Source organism: Ambystoma mexicanum, chromosome 4q, assembly GCF_040938575.1.
Source record: "Ambystoma mexicanum isolate Mex_15411 chromosome 4q, UKY_AmexF1_1, whole genome shotgun sequence".
NCBI lineage: Eukaryota > Metazoa > Chordata > Amphibia > Caudata > Ambystomatidae > Ambystoma > Ambystoma mexicanum.
In genome coordinates, this window is record NC_090928.1 from 329,233,543 (window position 1) to 329,250,313 (window position 16,771).

The window sequence follows — 16,771 nt, forward strand, 5'->3', positions numbered from 1 at the left end:
AAGCGGGACCACATAGACGAAGCCAGGAGATCTGCTCACTGGCCTCTGGTTAAGGATAGGATTAACTTCAAGATCTTGTCCATCACACACCACTGACTCTCCAACAAGCCCCCTCCGACCTGGCAACAAAAATCTCTAGACACAATACAACAAGGTCTCAATGCACGGCCTACAAACACTGCCTCATCACCCCCAAATTCAACTGCAAAGGGAGGGCATCTTCCCAGTCCATGCCCTGCACTCTAGAAGGAGCTCCCTGGCCACCTCTGTGAAGAACCTTCCTCCGCCAGCTTCAGGAAGAAGCTCAAAATCTTTCTTTTCAACAAATACTCTTTCCCCCACACCCTGCGGCCACTCCCCCCTCTTTTTATCCCCTCTTGCTGCAGCCAGCGCCCTGATGCCCTCGGTTTTGGCACACTTTTATAAATGACTAAATAAATAAATGATACATATTCATTGTTAAATTGCACAAAACATAACATAGTTGGCCTCATTACAAGTTTGACGGTATTCCGACAGTAAATCCACCAGAATACTGCAAAATAGATTTACCGTTAGTCTGAAGGAATTACCACTGGATTGCAAGTGGTGGTAAGGTGGTGTAAGTTCCTAGTCATGGAGTCCAGGACTACATTGGTAATTCTACCAATTTTGTTGAGTTTTGACGGTAGGTGGAGGATTTTTCGCCAGCTTTTTGGTGGGTGTTTTTCTTCCACCGTACCATCAAAATGGGTTGCGCAGCAGTGTGGCAATGCAGCCGTCATGCAGCAGTAACTGCTGATTTTTCCTGCACTGCCGACCTCGTAATGAAGCTGACTGTTTTTTTAATGAATCTTCATTCTCAATCACATATTAAGATTTCCTATGTTTTTTACAACTATTGCCCTTCCACCAAAAGAAGATCTCAACTGCATTTTTATAGAGAAAATACCCTTCTTTTTTATAAACTCCTGATTGTTGTTTTTTTTTGTACATTAAATTCCATACTTCAGTTTTGCAAAAATATAAATTTTTAATATCTTAGTCTTTTTTTACAGTTATCCCCAATACATATATCATTTCATGGTACTTCTCCCAATGTTATTCCAACTGCCTCATAAACCGATAAACATACATTCCCTTTTTATAAAACATATCAAGTAAAAAAAATCAATGTCTTAGACTTTTAAGCATCCTTCAAAATTTGATAGATTTCTAGAAATAGTGATGCTGTTCTCCTTCCATTACTGTTACTTCACCCTTCACCAGGAGTTTCTGAACACACCTATAAGTGAATGCTCCATATTCATTGTATTACTAACCTCATATCCTTAGGTTACCAAATGTTCCCTTTCTTCAATAACTAGATCACTACTGTAAGTAACATATAACTGCATTACATTTTTGATCTATTGATGTTTATCCCTTATTTCGCAATCATAGATGGGATCTTACCAAATCTATTTTGGTTCAGTATCCTAAGGTGTTATTCAACCATATTATTATTTAAATCTTTTAAACCATTCCCTATATTGTTCTGCATTCAATGTCTTCTTACGTTCTGCTGCTCCACATTGACAAAACGTCCTCCCTCCAAGTATTGTTTCAGCGCAATAATAATCATCCATACTACTAGGTACTATAATTCCTGATGTTTCTTTTCTGTAGTCCGTTATTTATCAAATATTATTCCTGCAACCCAAGTACCTAGTATTTTATGTGCTGATTCCCATGTCTTTCAGTTAACGTTATTTTAAAGATGGATGATGATTATAAGTCAACCCTTGTTTTCAATGTCAGTGAGTAAATCACAGAAAGGGTGATAAATCTGTCTATGTTCTCCTCTCTTGGTTCCAGTGTTTCTATTTTTTTAATCCAGAATCCTTCTTGGATAACAGTTTGTTCAAATTGCCTGACCTCAATGGCGGTTTAACATGTTAAAAATAATAAACTGCATTTGTATTACAGTATGGTTAGCTTTCATGTAGTGTTTAGCAATGGGGACTGCTCATTCTATCTTCTCACGTTGGACTCATGCGCAGTCCATCGCACTTTTGCTGTTCTCGTTGTCATCCCTATATAAAAAATTTCACACGGTCAAAAAATTCCATAGTTGATATCTTTAGCATCACACGTTAATGCATGTTTCAGATCATTTTGTCTACCCCTATCGGGATGGTTTAACTTGTTGCCCTTTTTGACATTTGTTGTAACATTGATAATGTCCACAAGGTTGTGTACCTTTCTCATGTCCGGGAATATTTTTTCTTTGAATCATATCTGCTTGTACCAAATAATGTTTTTAATGAATTACTTTTCCTGTAAGCAAAAACAGGAGGTTCTGGAAAAAGCTTTTCCAATGTTGGATCCAGTCTCAAACCTTGCATTGTCCTCTTAACTATCTGTTTGATCTTCTGGTTCTGTAAAGAGTAGGTTGAAAGATGTACAAAATTGGATTTACCTTTCATCTTTTTTATCTCAAACAATGTTTCTCTACGTATTTATTGAACTTTCCGCACAGGGATTTTTAACTGTTCACTACTGTAATTCTGTGACATACATTTTTTCCTCAATATTTCACCTTTCATCCTGTAGTCATCTTCTCTAGAGATAATTCTCCTGAAACATGAAATTGACTATATGATATGCTCTCCACTTTCTTTCTTGGATGAAAACTGTTTGCAAATAGTAAGCTATTCTTATATGTGGTTTTTGTATATACCGTTGTTTCTAGTCTCTTTTCCTATTGATAAACATCTATGACCAGAAATTGAATGTCCTCCTTACTATAAAAAATAACATGAATTCTTGGATGTAATTAATTAATATAAGCAACAAATTCCAACAGATGTTTCCTTTCGTTGCCATACTCCAAAAATATCATCAATAAATATCATGAACTCTTTAAAATGACTTCTCCACTGTTCAATTTCCAAGATATTTTTGTTTCGAAATACAACATGAAAGTATGTGCATTCACTTGTGCCATTGATGACCCCATTGATGTCCCTGATGTTTTGATATAAATGTTTCTTCATAACAGAAAGAGGTATTCATCAGTACAATCTTCTGTAAACTCAATATAAAGATTTTGTTTGCCTGACATTCCTCATTCCTTAGTAGAAACTATTCCATGACCTCCATACCCTCTTCATGTGGAATGTTGGTATATAGATCTACCACGTCCATAGTGAATGGAATGTTCTCCTCCCATATTACCTCAATATTCTCCAAACTCTTCAAGAAATACCCAGTTTCTTTTATGTACGTCTCACTAGTTTGTATTAGGGGTTGAATAACCTTGTCTATATATGGTGCCAAACGTTTCAATAGGCTGTCGGTAGCTACTGCTTTTGGCCAACCCAGGGGTTTCTCCAAACTTTTGTGAATCTTTGGTAGAATATAAAAAAAATGCTGTCATAGGATATGTTTTACTTAAAAATAATCTTGTGTTATGTCTAACCCAACAATTATCTTATGATCTTTGTAATGTTTCATCAATCAACCCATGTATCTCATTAATGGGACCACAAGATATCATCATATATACTTGCTGGTAAAGATTTCTTGTGATCATGGCTGCCACTTGGATGATTTCAAGTTGTCTGCATTCAGTCAGCTCATTTAAAATGAAATATAAAAAACTCAGCACTAGATTGGGCCTTTAAATATATATCACTCCCAAATGTAGTAAATGCTGATATGTTGGGAAAGAACATGTCCGAGTAAAAACATATTATCATTTGTAGTTGACAAAGTGAAATTCAAAATGATGTGAATTCTTGAAATTAGGGCAAGTTTCCCTTTAGCTAAGCTTCCTCCTGCAGCAGTTTCTCATGCCCATACTCCATTCCAATCAGGCTCCATCTTAATCAAGCAATTTAGTTAATTCTCTTTAATGATCTATATAAACAAAAACACCTCTTTTTTATATATCCTACTTTAGAGTTTGGGAAGTCAGCTGTTGACTGTGAATCAATTATAGGGCTGGCATTTCACTTTTGTTTGGCAGAGACACAATAAGAGACTCAATTCAGTATAACTCTCCAGTATTAAGTTTAGAAGCAAAGCACTATGGCACTTTTGTCATCTCCTCTAGCATTAACCAAGAAAATAATCAAAGATCCCAATGCTAAATGTTGGAGTGAAACCAAATGTCACTACTGTCAACCCCTTTGGCGATTACTTGATTTCAACATCCCAATGTTAAGTAGAGGTCAACACGTCATGGTGCTTCTGTCATTGCAATGAGAGCCCAATCCCATTGCTAACAGGGGTGAAGGCCTAAGCACTTTAAAAACGTAACACAAACCGTTGAACTACAAATCGATTAAGAGGTAAGACATTAATCCTCTTTTTGATTCCTTCACTCTGTTCAAAGATATCTGTCTAAAAGATGACTACTTGTGCCGTAAATCTCAAAGCTCAGGACATAAAAAATGTACATGTCAGAAATAGTGTCAGTAAGAGTGTAGAGATGACCAGCTAATTATTAAGGTTCAAATAGAAAAAAGTCAGTGACAACGTACCGGCAAGACAATGTGACATCATCACGCATGTACAGCACAACACATCACTTAGACACTGTGTTGTCCTTATGCACGCAAGCAAAACCATACATCTCATCCCAGAAAATGACTTCAGATCTGCTGTCCAACCCTTGATCATTTACCAACAGGTTGAAGAGAATGCCCTTTTGGGAGGTTTTCCAGTGACTATCCTGGTTCCCTGCGATGTGTCCTGCACACTGCAGCACAACCCATCAAAGGACTTTGCAAATTCGACCACATCACCCCAGCCCTTATCAAACTACGCTGGCTCCCGCTGCAAGCCCAACTCTTTGTCAAATCCTGCTGCATCATCTTCAAGGCTGTCACTTTGAAGTCCCCCAGCTACCTCACTGCGAAACTCAACCTCTCTGGAGGTCTACTCTCCACCAGATGAAAGGACATGTGTAGACCTGAACCCTGCCAGTTCAGGAAGGAACACACAGAAGACAGGCCTTCTCTGTCCCTGCCCCAAGACTCTGGAATCTTCTTCCCATCAACATCAGACTTGCACCTTTGCTTCTACAGTTCAGGAAGGAGCCCAAGACCCTCCTCATCAAGGAATGGCTCCTCCCTAACACCCAGGTCCATACTGCATCCACTCCCCACCATACCTGAGATTGGGTGATCTGATCCTCACAGTTTCTTCTCCTGGTTACCTGTTCTGACAATTGTCCTTGCTCCCCTTTTGTTAGATCCCCACTTCCATGTTTCTCTGTTTCCTAACCTTGTTCTTCCTCTTAAGATTGCAAAGCACTCTTTTTGCGTTCCAAAGCAAGGTCTGCACTCAATAAATACCCTAATAATGATAATAATAGTAAATGAAATCATTGTGGTTGATGGTAACAACATGCTTTAAAATGCTGAGGGACACCTATCCTTAGATACAGATCTGCATACCGCACGGGAAGCACCTGGGAACCAACACAAACCAAACGCCGGTTTATTTATGCTCTGCAAAAAGTACTATGTTATCTTTCTATTTAGCTCATAGCATTTCTCTTTTTCTGATATAGAGAAAAATGAGAAAAACATTGAGTATTATAGGCAATCACATGTACAACTAATGATTTATAGAAGGGTATTTTAGGGAACATCACTTGAACGCATCATGAAATAATTGAAAGAGTAAGTCCATCATTATTATTTTCTATACCATATTCAAAATTAATAATAATAATAATAATAATAATAATAATAATAACAAAAAACATGATTATTTTTATTTAATTGGTTGATTAATCTTACATGTGTTCGATTGTTCAGAATTACACAGAAAGCAACATAGAACCATTTGAAGTATAACAGATAAAACTATTTCTCGAAAGATACTACAACAAACATCTAATATGATTCATGAATACAATTCTTAGGCTACTAGTTCAACCTAAGGAGCTGGTGATAATTTATGTTGACTGAAATATTCATAATGTTTAATGCACATCATCACAATGCTCCAACACACTCTGTTCACTTAATCATTTCGGTAATCTTTTCTTCATCTTTTTCCCCTTTGTTTTTTCTCATTTAATTTAATGTAATTTTACCTATGTTTACTGTGAATGATGTAATTTATGTCTCCAAACATATTTACAAATCAAACATATAGATTTATCATGATATGTATTTGACCAATATCATATTTTATTTGTATTTAATGCTTTGTCTAAAAATGATAACCATTATTGATCATTTCGTTTTTGGCTATGCATTTTTCACATCTGCATGCTCTTAAATACTTATGCCAATTGTATGCTTTTGTGCCACAGGCCCTGAAGAAGCTTGCATTAGAAGCGAAACACATGTAGGCCTACCATAATTAAATTGAAAGCAATAAGAAAACTTAATAAATGTATTTTACAGACATAATGCAGTTGTCCATTACTTTTCAACACCTTTAACAGAGATTGTTATCAGTATTTTTAACATTTCTCAATGACATGTAAGAATAGTTGTCATCCAAAGGTTTACAGAAGGTTTTGGCGCAAATGACTATCTTTGGTTTTTATGATTTAAAAAATAAGGATACAAGTGTAACAGGTGGCAATCTGCAGCTTACCATTATATTATTGCTCTAGCCAGCGCAGCCTCAGTGTTTTTCATACCCTTATTCTAGACATAATGTTTAATTATATGTTGATATCCTTTCTGGCTCATATTGTGGGCCTCCTGATAGCCATCTCAAAACGACCTTGTTATGCTATCCTGTTGTGACTGACATAAAAAGAAAATGTAGGATGTGCTCAGAATCCTACAGCGGCACAGCACATGTGTTAGTGTATTCCACCAGAGAATTTAGAATCAAAGGATATTGATTTAAGAACCAAAATACAGCAACGTGGTATATTGAAAGGCAATTTTGAGTGTTAATCTTCACCATCATAGAGCTTTGAAAGCATGACATGTAGATTCATTGGGACACAGATACATTTGACAGTGTTATAAATTTGCAGGTGCTTTAAACTACATGACGGGAGGTGTATTCTGCCACGGTATGAGAAGGCCAGAAAGCATTACTCCAATATTATTGTATGCAGAGAGATTTCCAAACCTATTGGCCAGGCTTCCCTTGTGAGCCTGCATCTTCTCCGCTCATTAAACCGATGTTTATTGCCATGGATTACACGTACCATATATCCACCTTATACCAAATATCCACCTTATACCATCCACCTTATACCATATATCCACCTTATACCAAACTTGAAAGTGATGTGAATGTTAGTAAGATTTGGTTGTTGTTAGGCTGTGCTTGCTGGTGCCTCCCTATATTTGTCTGCTTCTTTTGTGTCCTACTGATCGGTATTGAGTGTTGCTTATCACTGGGGAAGGCTAACAACAGAGACCTCATAGTAAAGGGTATGTAAGAAGATTACCCCGTTATCAGCACACATCATAAATAATCCACGTCATGAGGTTCATATAATGTTCACATTTATGTGCAAATTCTGTTTTATTACATCACGAATCGCAGTGGGTTAGTACCTTTGTGACTTTAATAACCTGACATGTTGGTTTAATGTGCCAGCAATTCTTATGGCCAAAATGTTTAGTCCTATTGGGCTTTTCTAAGGCAGTTTGTAAATAATAAATCTCCAAGGTTACAGGTAGAGAGAGTCAAAACAGTTGGGCGATCAGTAGGTACATACATTGATCAATATTAGTCAATTAAATAAATTAAATAGAAAATGGGTTCATAAATTGGTCAGTTCGCAACCATGAAAATTAGGAAGAATAACAGGAAAAATAATAAATAAGATGGACAGACAAATAAAGAGAAAATCATAAAACTTGTTATTATTTTTGTGTGTTTTTATATCTACGGATCCTTTGTAAGACATTAAGAATCAACATTGTCAAAAATGGATTGACGTAGGGCAATGCCAACAGGTCTGCATACTTAGCATATGGAGGGTGAATCAGGTCAAATTTGGTGATGTGTTGTTGTTGTTGACTATTAATTTTTGCGGTGTGATATCAGGATCAGGTGTACTGTATCACCACACTGATTTTTTGTTGTCATGCAGCCTATATTGGAGCCTAGATTGTGCTCCACATCTTCAGTCAGATTGTACTTAGGAAGTGATTAAAATATAAGGATTGCAAAAATAACTTCTAGTCCTTCATTGGTTAGATCGTGTGTATTCTTTACGTTTCCATCCTTGTTTTTTTAAGTCTAGTTAAAATGTCACAGTCTGTTAGAAATACACATTGCTATTACTATATATATTGCTCATATAGAAGTGCTTTATGTGATTAAAGATTTAAAGTCACCTTGTATAGTTCAAGATTTGCATATTCTTATTGCATATTTCTGATGTTCTAAATAGTCTGGTCAGTGTGCTATGTTAGTGTTAAAGAATACAATTATTCCTTGCACAGTATGGCTTGCAAAGCCCTTGCTATGCTTTGCTAGACCTAGTCCCAAGAGTTAATACTTAATGCAGATCTGTAGTTTGGAAAAAAGCATTTCCCTTGGTGCCTGGTCTTCTCCATGAAATTATTCCTCGCATAGTATGTTTTGAAAAGCCCTTGCTATGCTTGGCTAGACCTAGTCCCATGTGTGATTCCTTGTTCTGTTAGCCAGTTATCACTGGCTCCCAGGCTCCTCATGTGGCCACTGCATTTCTGTAGCTTGGAGTACTGTTTCTTTTGGTGCCTAGTCTTCTCTTTAGTGCATGAAAGGAGAGGATTGCCTCTAAACCCTACCCCATCTGCTTACCTTAAAGCAAGGGCTTAAGTTCCCTTCCCTGATCTGTGGACCATTCGGGAAGCCGCTACGCATCGGTTTAGAAAGAAAAATGAAAACCTGAGTCATTTAAAGTTACTCGAGTGATCAGATGAACCTAGCCCGTTGCTGGTTTCTATTAGGAAGGCTTAACTAGCGATCCACCATATTGGAGTGGTGTAGTATATAGTTATGGCTGGTTTAATCATATTTCATGAATTGATATACTAATGTATTGCTAAATGGATGTTAATTCCGTTTTTTAGTAATTATTTCGGACCGATCGTTCGTTTCGCCTGAGGCGTGCTTTTTGCGCCCAAAAAATGTTAGATGGATCTGACCATTATTTGGGGTGCAATTGGAATGTGTTGGTGTAACAGGTGGCTCCTGTGAGTCCCTATGCAAGCATGTTTAATAAGCACGCTTTTGACCCAAAGAAAGGTTAAAAGGATCTGCCCATTATTTAAGGTATAATATTTGAGTATATTGGTGTGACTGGTGGCTCTTGTGAGTCCCTATGCAAGCATGTTTAATAAGCACACTTTTGACCCAAAGAAAGGTTAAAAGGATCTGCCCATTATTTAAGGCTAATATTCGAGTGTACCGGGTGGCTATGTAAGCATGTGTAAAAAGTATTTGCCCATTATTTAAGGATTCATATTTGAGTTTATTGCTGTGACTGGTGGCTCCTGTGAGCCTATATGTAAGAGTATGTGAAAGGACAAGCCTGATTCATAATATGGAGAATAGTTTGGTGTGATCGACCCTATACCTGTGTTGGTCATGCTAAACCTGTTGGTATGCCCTTAAGTATCTTACAGTATTTATAGAAAGTATTAAATCACATTATCTGTGTTGAGACCATTCTGTGTTGTTCTCAATTTACATATTTATCTTGCCTCCATTGTTCTTAGTATATTCTATATATTCCCTCCACGTGCTGAGGGTTTCGTCTGGTCAATTGCCAAAAATCTTAGTTGCTTTTGGTCCTCCTTCGCATGCATGTTCATCTAATGTTGCGCAAGTGAGTATTTGTTGATTGAGTTAAGGTGCTTGCTCGTCCTAAAATGGACTTGTCTGATTGTGCTGCCGATGTAGATCTTTTCACAGATGCATACAATTTATGAACAACATAGGTGCTATGACAGTTAAAAAAATGTGTTAATATACACTGGGACATTCATTGCTGTATTTGATAGTGTTATCCAAAGTATATATGCAAAACGAGCAAAGCCACATTTATGGAATCCTTTAGTTTTGTTTCCTTGTTCTGTTCGCCAGTTATCAGTGGCTCCCAGGCTCCTCATGTGGCTAGGGACAGAGTTTGTCCCTTAGTGTTGGTGCCTTTGAAAAGGTGATCTGTGGTCTGCTGCCTATATATTCCCTCAGATTGTCATCTGTCAATAATATATGGCAATGTTTCTTCAAGGTTCTGAATAGCTTTGTACTCTCTTCACTATATTGTGTGATAAATCTGACATCATCGTTAATGTCACTTCTAGGCGGTTCTTTATTCTTGTCTATGGTTAGCTCTGCTCTCGTCCTACTCATAATCTTTTTCTCGGATGTTGCGAGACACTTTTGTGCATATCCTCATGTTATAAATCTGTTACATTCACTAACAGTGGGCTCCATTTTGCAGAGCCTATATAATGGTTTCTTATCATTAATGACACAGGTAGATTCAGGTGAAGATCACCCATCAGACAGTTGAGTTTTGCAAGGAGACTTGCCCGAGCTGTCACGCTGCAAGTATGAATTGGCCACTCTGATTCATATGTTTCAAGCTGTCATCTCCCAACTGATCCCACACACTGAATCTGTTGGTTGTCTCCACGACCATCAGTCTGGCTTCAGAGCAGCCAAAGGCACAGAATTTGTTCTACTCAACACCCATGATGACTTGCTCTCAAATCTCGATTCCTACTTTACATCTGTACATATCCTCCGGGATCTTTTCTCTGCCTTCGTCATGGTCAATCATGTCACCCTGATAAATCGGCTCAGTGACACTGTTGGAATCATGGGCCTGGCACTGCACTCCTTGACCTCATTCCTCTCTGACTGGCCTTCCCAGGTTGGCCCTTTTCTCTCTCCTATCAATCACGGCTCTATCCTCTCGCCGTGGCTCTTCAGCATCTACCATGCCCCTCTGGCCCACCTGATCTCTTCCTTCTCTCCTCACTTCCAGTGTTATGCAGATGATAAACAGCTCTCCTTCAAACTTCCCTCTACTGCCTCCTCTTCCACCTCTGTCATCTATGACTCCTCTCTCTCGTTCTCGTCTCACATGGCGGACCTTGCCAAGAAGGCCCACTATCAGCTGCACCTCCTCAGAGGCATGCTCCCTTTCCTCACCTTCCCCCAGAAACTCATTGTCTTCAGAGTTCTGGTTCTCTCTAGGCTGGACTACAGCAACAGCCTTTTCCTCTGTCTCCCTTTAGCCTCCCTTCGCCCCCTTCAACTAATCCAGAATTGGACTGCAAGACTTATCCTTGCCTCAAGTCAAGCGACTGCATCTTTCCAGCCCTAAAATCTCTTTACTGGCTCCCTGTTGCTGCAAGGATCAGGTTAAAGACCCTCTTCATCATCCACAAGGATTTCCAGGGTTTGGGACCCCACTACATCCAATTCTCTCTTGATAAATACCTCGCTGCTAGAGACCTTTGGTCCTCTAGCTCCAACTCTCTGCAGGTCAGACGCTTCTCTAAGTAGAGAGTGGTGGGTAGATCTCTCTCCTCTGCATGTGCCTCCTTCTGGAATGGTCTCCCTGCCCCTCTCAGGCTTGAGCTGGATTTCCTTAGGTTCTGGAAGCTTCTCGAGATCCTCCTTTTCTCTTCTTCATTCCCTCTCACCCTTCCCCTCCCCTGCTAACACCCCTGTCTGCCACAGTGACTGGCTGCCTGGTTCCATCTGAGTTCTATAGGGCACCAGGCCCCCGCCTATTCCACCCTCCTCATTGCACTTAGCATGGGCACCCTCACCCCCTGCACCCCATGCATTTCCTGGCACTTGCCCTCCTGTCCTCCCCTTAGCACCCGCTCCCTTCCCACCTCCCTCTTGCACACTCCCTTTTCACTTGCACTCTCCCCTATTACCCTGCACTTTCCCCTCCCACGGCTGCCCTTCGCATTTTGTGTAGACTGGCACTTCCCCCTTCCCCATCACCCTCGCACTTCTTGTTACTGCACTTGCACGATCTGAATGTCAGAAGGAAGAGTAGGACCGTTATTGTTATCTTTCTCCCTTGCCCCCCCCCCCCTTTTTTGTCTTGTGGCGCCTTGAAACACCATTTGTTGTATAGGCAATACATAATAAATGCATATGTTCTGAGAGCACCATGTAATTCATGCATTCTGATTGTCTCTTTTCCGTACATGTAATGGTGTTACCATGTGTACGTTACAGTTAGAACCATTGAATTGTCTTTTGTAGGATTTAGAAATGCGCCCCAGCGACATGTTCAAGTTAATATCTGTGGCACTTCTATTGGCGAATGTTAATGTGAAAGGGTAGTCGGAGTCTCATGGACTTTGTTGTAATAGATGTGGTGCACCAAAAGCTGCTTCCGCCACAGCAGAGCCTAAGGGATGCTTGGGCCCCACTTTGCTCATATTTTCCTAATATTGCACTTCCGGCCTCCATGGATTGGGCAATGTTCGATATAAAGTCTGATGCTGTGCCCTCTTTAATATGACCCTATGCATCTATTTCAACCTTGGTGCCTGAGTGGTGGGACCTAGGTCATTTTCTTTTTAATGCTGCTGCAATCTATGTCCTTGAGCTGTGTATATGCACTGTGGTCAACACAAAGAAGTATTAAAAAACAGAAAATCTGAGGGTGAGTCAAATCCAAATATGTCGAGGTATGTTGATCACACAGGCTAGTGACAAAGCTGCAAATCCGAGATCTCAAAGCCCAGCACACAATGCACCTGCTATTCACACAATGCACCCGCTATTCAAACAATGCGCCTGCTATTCACACAATGCACCCGCTATTCACACAATGCACCCGTTATTCACACAATGCGCCCACTATTCACACAATGCGCCCGCTATTCACACAATGTGCCTGTTATTCACACAATGCACCCGCTATTCACACAATGCACCCGCTACAATGCACCTGCTATTCTTGTCCCGTTGAAAATGTGTGTCTGCAATGCTGCTCCTACAGGAATCAATGCCTGCCTGCCCCATGTACTGATGTTACACAAATGATTCCTGCTACATTACTCTTTAGGCACTCATTGTACACCTTCACCTGCTCTATTTCAGATTGGACACTCAGTAGCTCCTGTAGGCTAATCGTTTGAAATCATTAGGCAACACTCAAAGGGTGTCTTGGTGTTTGGCAACTGCCATCAAGATCTTTACTTTATTTCTGCAAAATGACCTCCTCACAAGATGCTCCAGATTCTGAAGATGCTCCGTAGCCATCTTCATAAGCCTACCAATGTGCTCTGGACACTTTTTTTAAGGAGCGTACCACTGTGGTCGGAGGCGCACAGGACACTATGACTAGCAGTGCCACTAATGGGCACTATTGTCATCAGCTGGAGACGCGAGCAAGGGAAGTCTGAATTCTGCGGTTGGCACCAGACCTCGTTTCTTGGTGGTTGCAATGGAGCAGCCACCATGGGTTTGTTTGATCTCAGAGAGGTTTAGAGAACAAAAATGATGACGTAGCACGAGAGGGACCCAAGGAAGGTCTTCACTTGGCTACCCACGGAGTTGGCGAGTGAGTAGAGACCCTGCTCTGGGTGGCATCTTTGCCCGCTGCTCTGTCGAAGTTGACATCTTGAAGGTAGAGTTAATGGACGCTGCTACATCAAATAACATCTGATAAGAGTCCAAGCCCCTGTGGACTGTGTGTAAGTGATAAATGTGGTTGGGGGCGGCCCTTCTTTGATGCAGCAGGACTGTGTTGGATGGTAAGGGGTAGAGTGTGTCCTATCGTACAGCAACAGGTGAAAGACAAAGAGACAATGCAGTAGACTTCTTAACCCTGAGATCAGCGACACCAAGCCAGTGCCACAGAGAGGCCCCCACTGCCACACAATGACCTGCCCTGGGGGGTTGCTCAGTGGTTGGCTGAACTTACAATCCTACAGCAGACTGTGGGGACGATCGGCCACATTAATGGAACGTTGTTTTGAATCCACAGAGAGGTTAGGAAGAGGACCTGCAAAGGACGGAGATCCAGCATTGTGCACTTGACAAGCGAGTCGCCCTTGCTGAGACTCCACTCGGGAGAATGGAGGATTTTACAAACAAGATGGGGACTCTATGGGGCGACTCAATTGGACGCTTAAAGCTTTGAAGGGAAAACTGCATCAGCGCTGTTGCGGAAAAAGGGAGCAGATATGCACTGTCATGCTGTCCTGGGTGGTAAGAGGATGTTGCTTATAAATCGGTACTGGAGAGTCAGTCCAGCTATGATGAGGGGCATATACTCATGAGTGCTCTTTTGCTAAAGTTCTTTTTCTTCCAATTACTTCAAACAAGTTTAAAAAGTTGATCAAGTTTTGGTTTATTTGTACCAAAACCAGCCGACACCTGTTTTACGCCAGAGGGTATTTTTCCAATGCTCTTTTTAGGCTTGACCATTCATTTCACTTAAGGTTGGTCATGCATGAGATGGCAGGTGCAATTTGGTGCCCGTAGGGGTTACTGCTTGTTGCCATAATCCGTTTTGACTTAAAAATGGATGGACTCGTGCTCGTGCCTGCTGTCTAGGCTGAATTTCCTACAGCCAGCAAACCAGGCACAAGCACACGCACGTCCATTTCTTTCAGAAAAATAAATGCATGGACAATGGAGGCCTGGAGAAACTATATGTATTTATGAATTTTTTAAATCAACGCCTGGAAATGAACACTGTACCACAAAGAGCACCCAAAGGCCCACTCAAGTAGGAACACTTGTTCAGCTATGGAAGTTTTTATATATACCACATCGGCGTGGCTTCAGATTGCCCAGTCTAGCACTATATGTAGCCATTGTACCACACAACGTACATGGAAAACTAAAACAGAAAACCGAGACACTTATTATTGAATGATCACACTGCTTTGCAGGACAAATATGTATAACAGGGACCAGTTGCCTGTTGCTGCTTCAAAAATTGCTTCCATGTGCGGTTGGCCGCTTGCCAAAATAATAATAATGTTTTGGAAAGCTCCTGTACACTCTAGATGACATTATGTTGTCTACTACAGCAATATACTGCTGGCAGGGAACCAGACTATCAGATCCAACAGCTTCACAGAGCCCAGTGTAGTGACGTAATGTCTTCCTAGTCAACTCCCCATCCTAACCTTCTATCTGAACCGCAACGGTGTACGAGTAGGAATATAGAACTATGCACTGTCTAGAATTGCTGATTAAGGAGGGCCAGCTTTTTCCTGCCTTAAGATTACATCGTACCAAACTCTCTGACTATTGGCCTGAGCTCAACAAAAATCTAGTTATTCCCTCAAATCGAGATTTACGTGCAGTAGCACAGACGATTTTAAATCTAGACACCTGGCTTATAAAACACCGTTCTAATCTCTGTTAGATGGCTTTGATTGTGGGGATAACCTAAAAAAAAAACCCAGCTAATTCTGAATTTTTGAAAGGGCACGTGTATCCTTCCTGATATCCTTCATAGCATCCGGGATAACGCAACATATTAATACAATGAAGGATAGAATACCAAAGATCCAGTGACACTATAATTACTTCTAATGTCTTCCACATGTAAGGCCATAATGATTACAAAAATGTATCTTTGTTCAATTATATAAAAAATATAACTATCGCAAATATACGATAACTAACATAGACACACTAATTCCACACATTTTTTGAGCAAACCACCATGCTACATTGTTGTGCATTTGGAACACATAGATCATAAAATAAATGTCTATCCTACTTTTGATATGAAGAACCAACAAGATTCAGTTATGTTTATCTACAAATTCCTGTACGCAATCACCCTACATGTTTCTGTCCATTCTACGCTAATAAATGCAGGACATTCCTCAGGGATTACAACAATTGATTACATGTTTGCCAGTGGTCCAAATGTCTTAACAGTTCAAACCCACTGTGTGGTTCTAACATTACATTTCTCCACCACTTTTTGATTTCACTGATTTTACAAAGCGTATTCACAATGCATTTTTTCGCAAAATCCTAAAAGGAACAAATGTGAAGGACACTTGTTTACTACAAAAGCATGAATGCTCATGATCTTATAATCAAAAAATACAAAACATCCCCTATGAAAAGGCTCCCAAAGTAGTACCTGGAATGTTCCATGGTTACTCTTCTTCCTCATACATGTGTTCTCTTTGGAACCCCAATTGTGCACACTACTGCCTTTATGTTTAATTTCTCATCTGTAAGTAATCACATAGAAATCGCCTTTAGGAATGGCAGAATAATCTGCCTAAAGCGTACAATAAAGGTTCCCATTGTGCAACACATTGTCAACATCATATTATGACTGAATATAGGTCGAAAGGTATTACGTTGAGCCGTTTATTTCTCAATCTGTCTCTCTCTCTCTCAGAAGTGTTGTCCCGCCCTTTGTAGAAGGACTTGTTTCAATTGTACCACAATGGCATCAGAATATCTCAAACACAATGGGCCTCATTACGAGAACGGCAGTAGCTCCATGGCTGTCACCGTTCCGGGCTCCATTACCGGGTTCCTGCAATGGGGACTTACCGGGTTACTCCGAGATAGGAGGACCCGGTAAGTCCTCCATGCAGGAACCCTTCCCCATTCCCATTTGAGCCCCCATAGGGCTCAATGGAAAAGGGGAGGGAGGTAATAACGGGCAGATTACATCTGGCCCGTTATTGCCTCCCTCTTCCCCTCGCGGGACCCGGAAAGCACGCCTGGTTTTACCAGGCGTGAGATCCGGGTCCCGCAATGGGAAGCTTGTAATTGGCACTCCCGGAATGAAGGGGGCCGGTGCTGTACCGTCCCCCTTCAATCCGGGAGCGCCAGGGTCGTA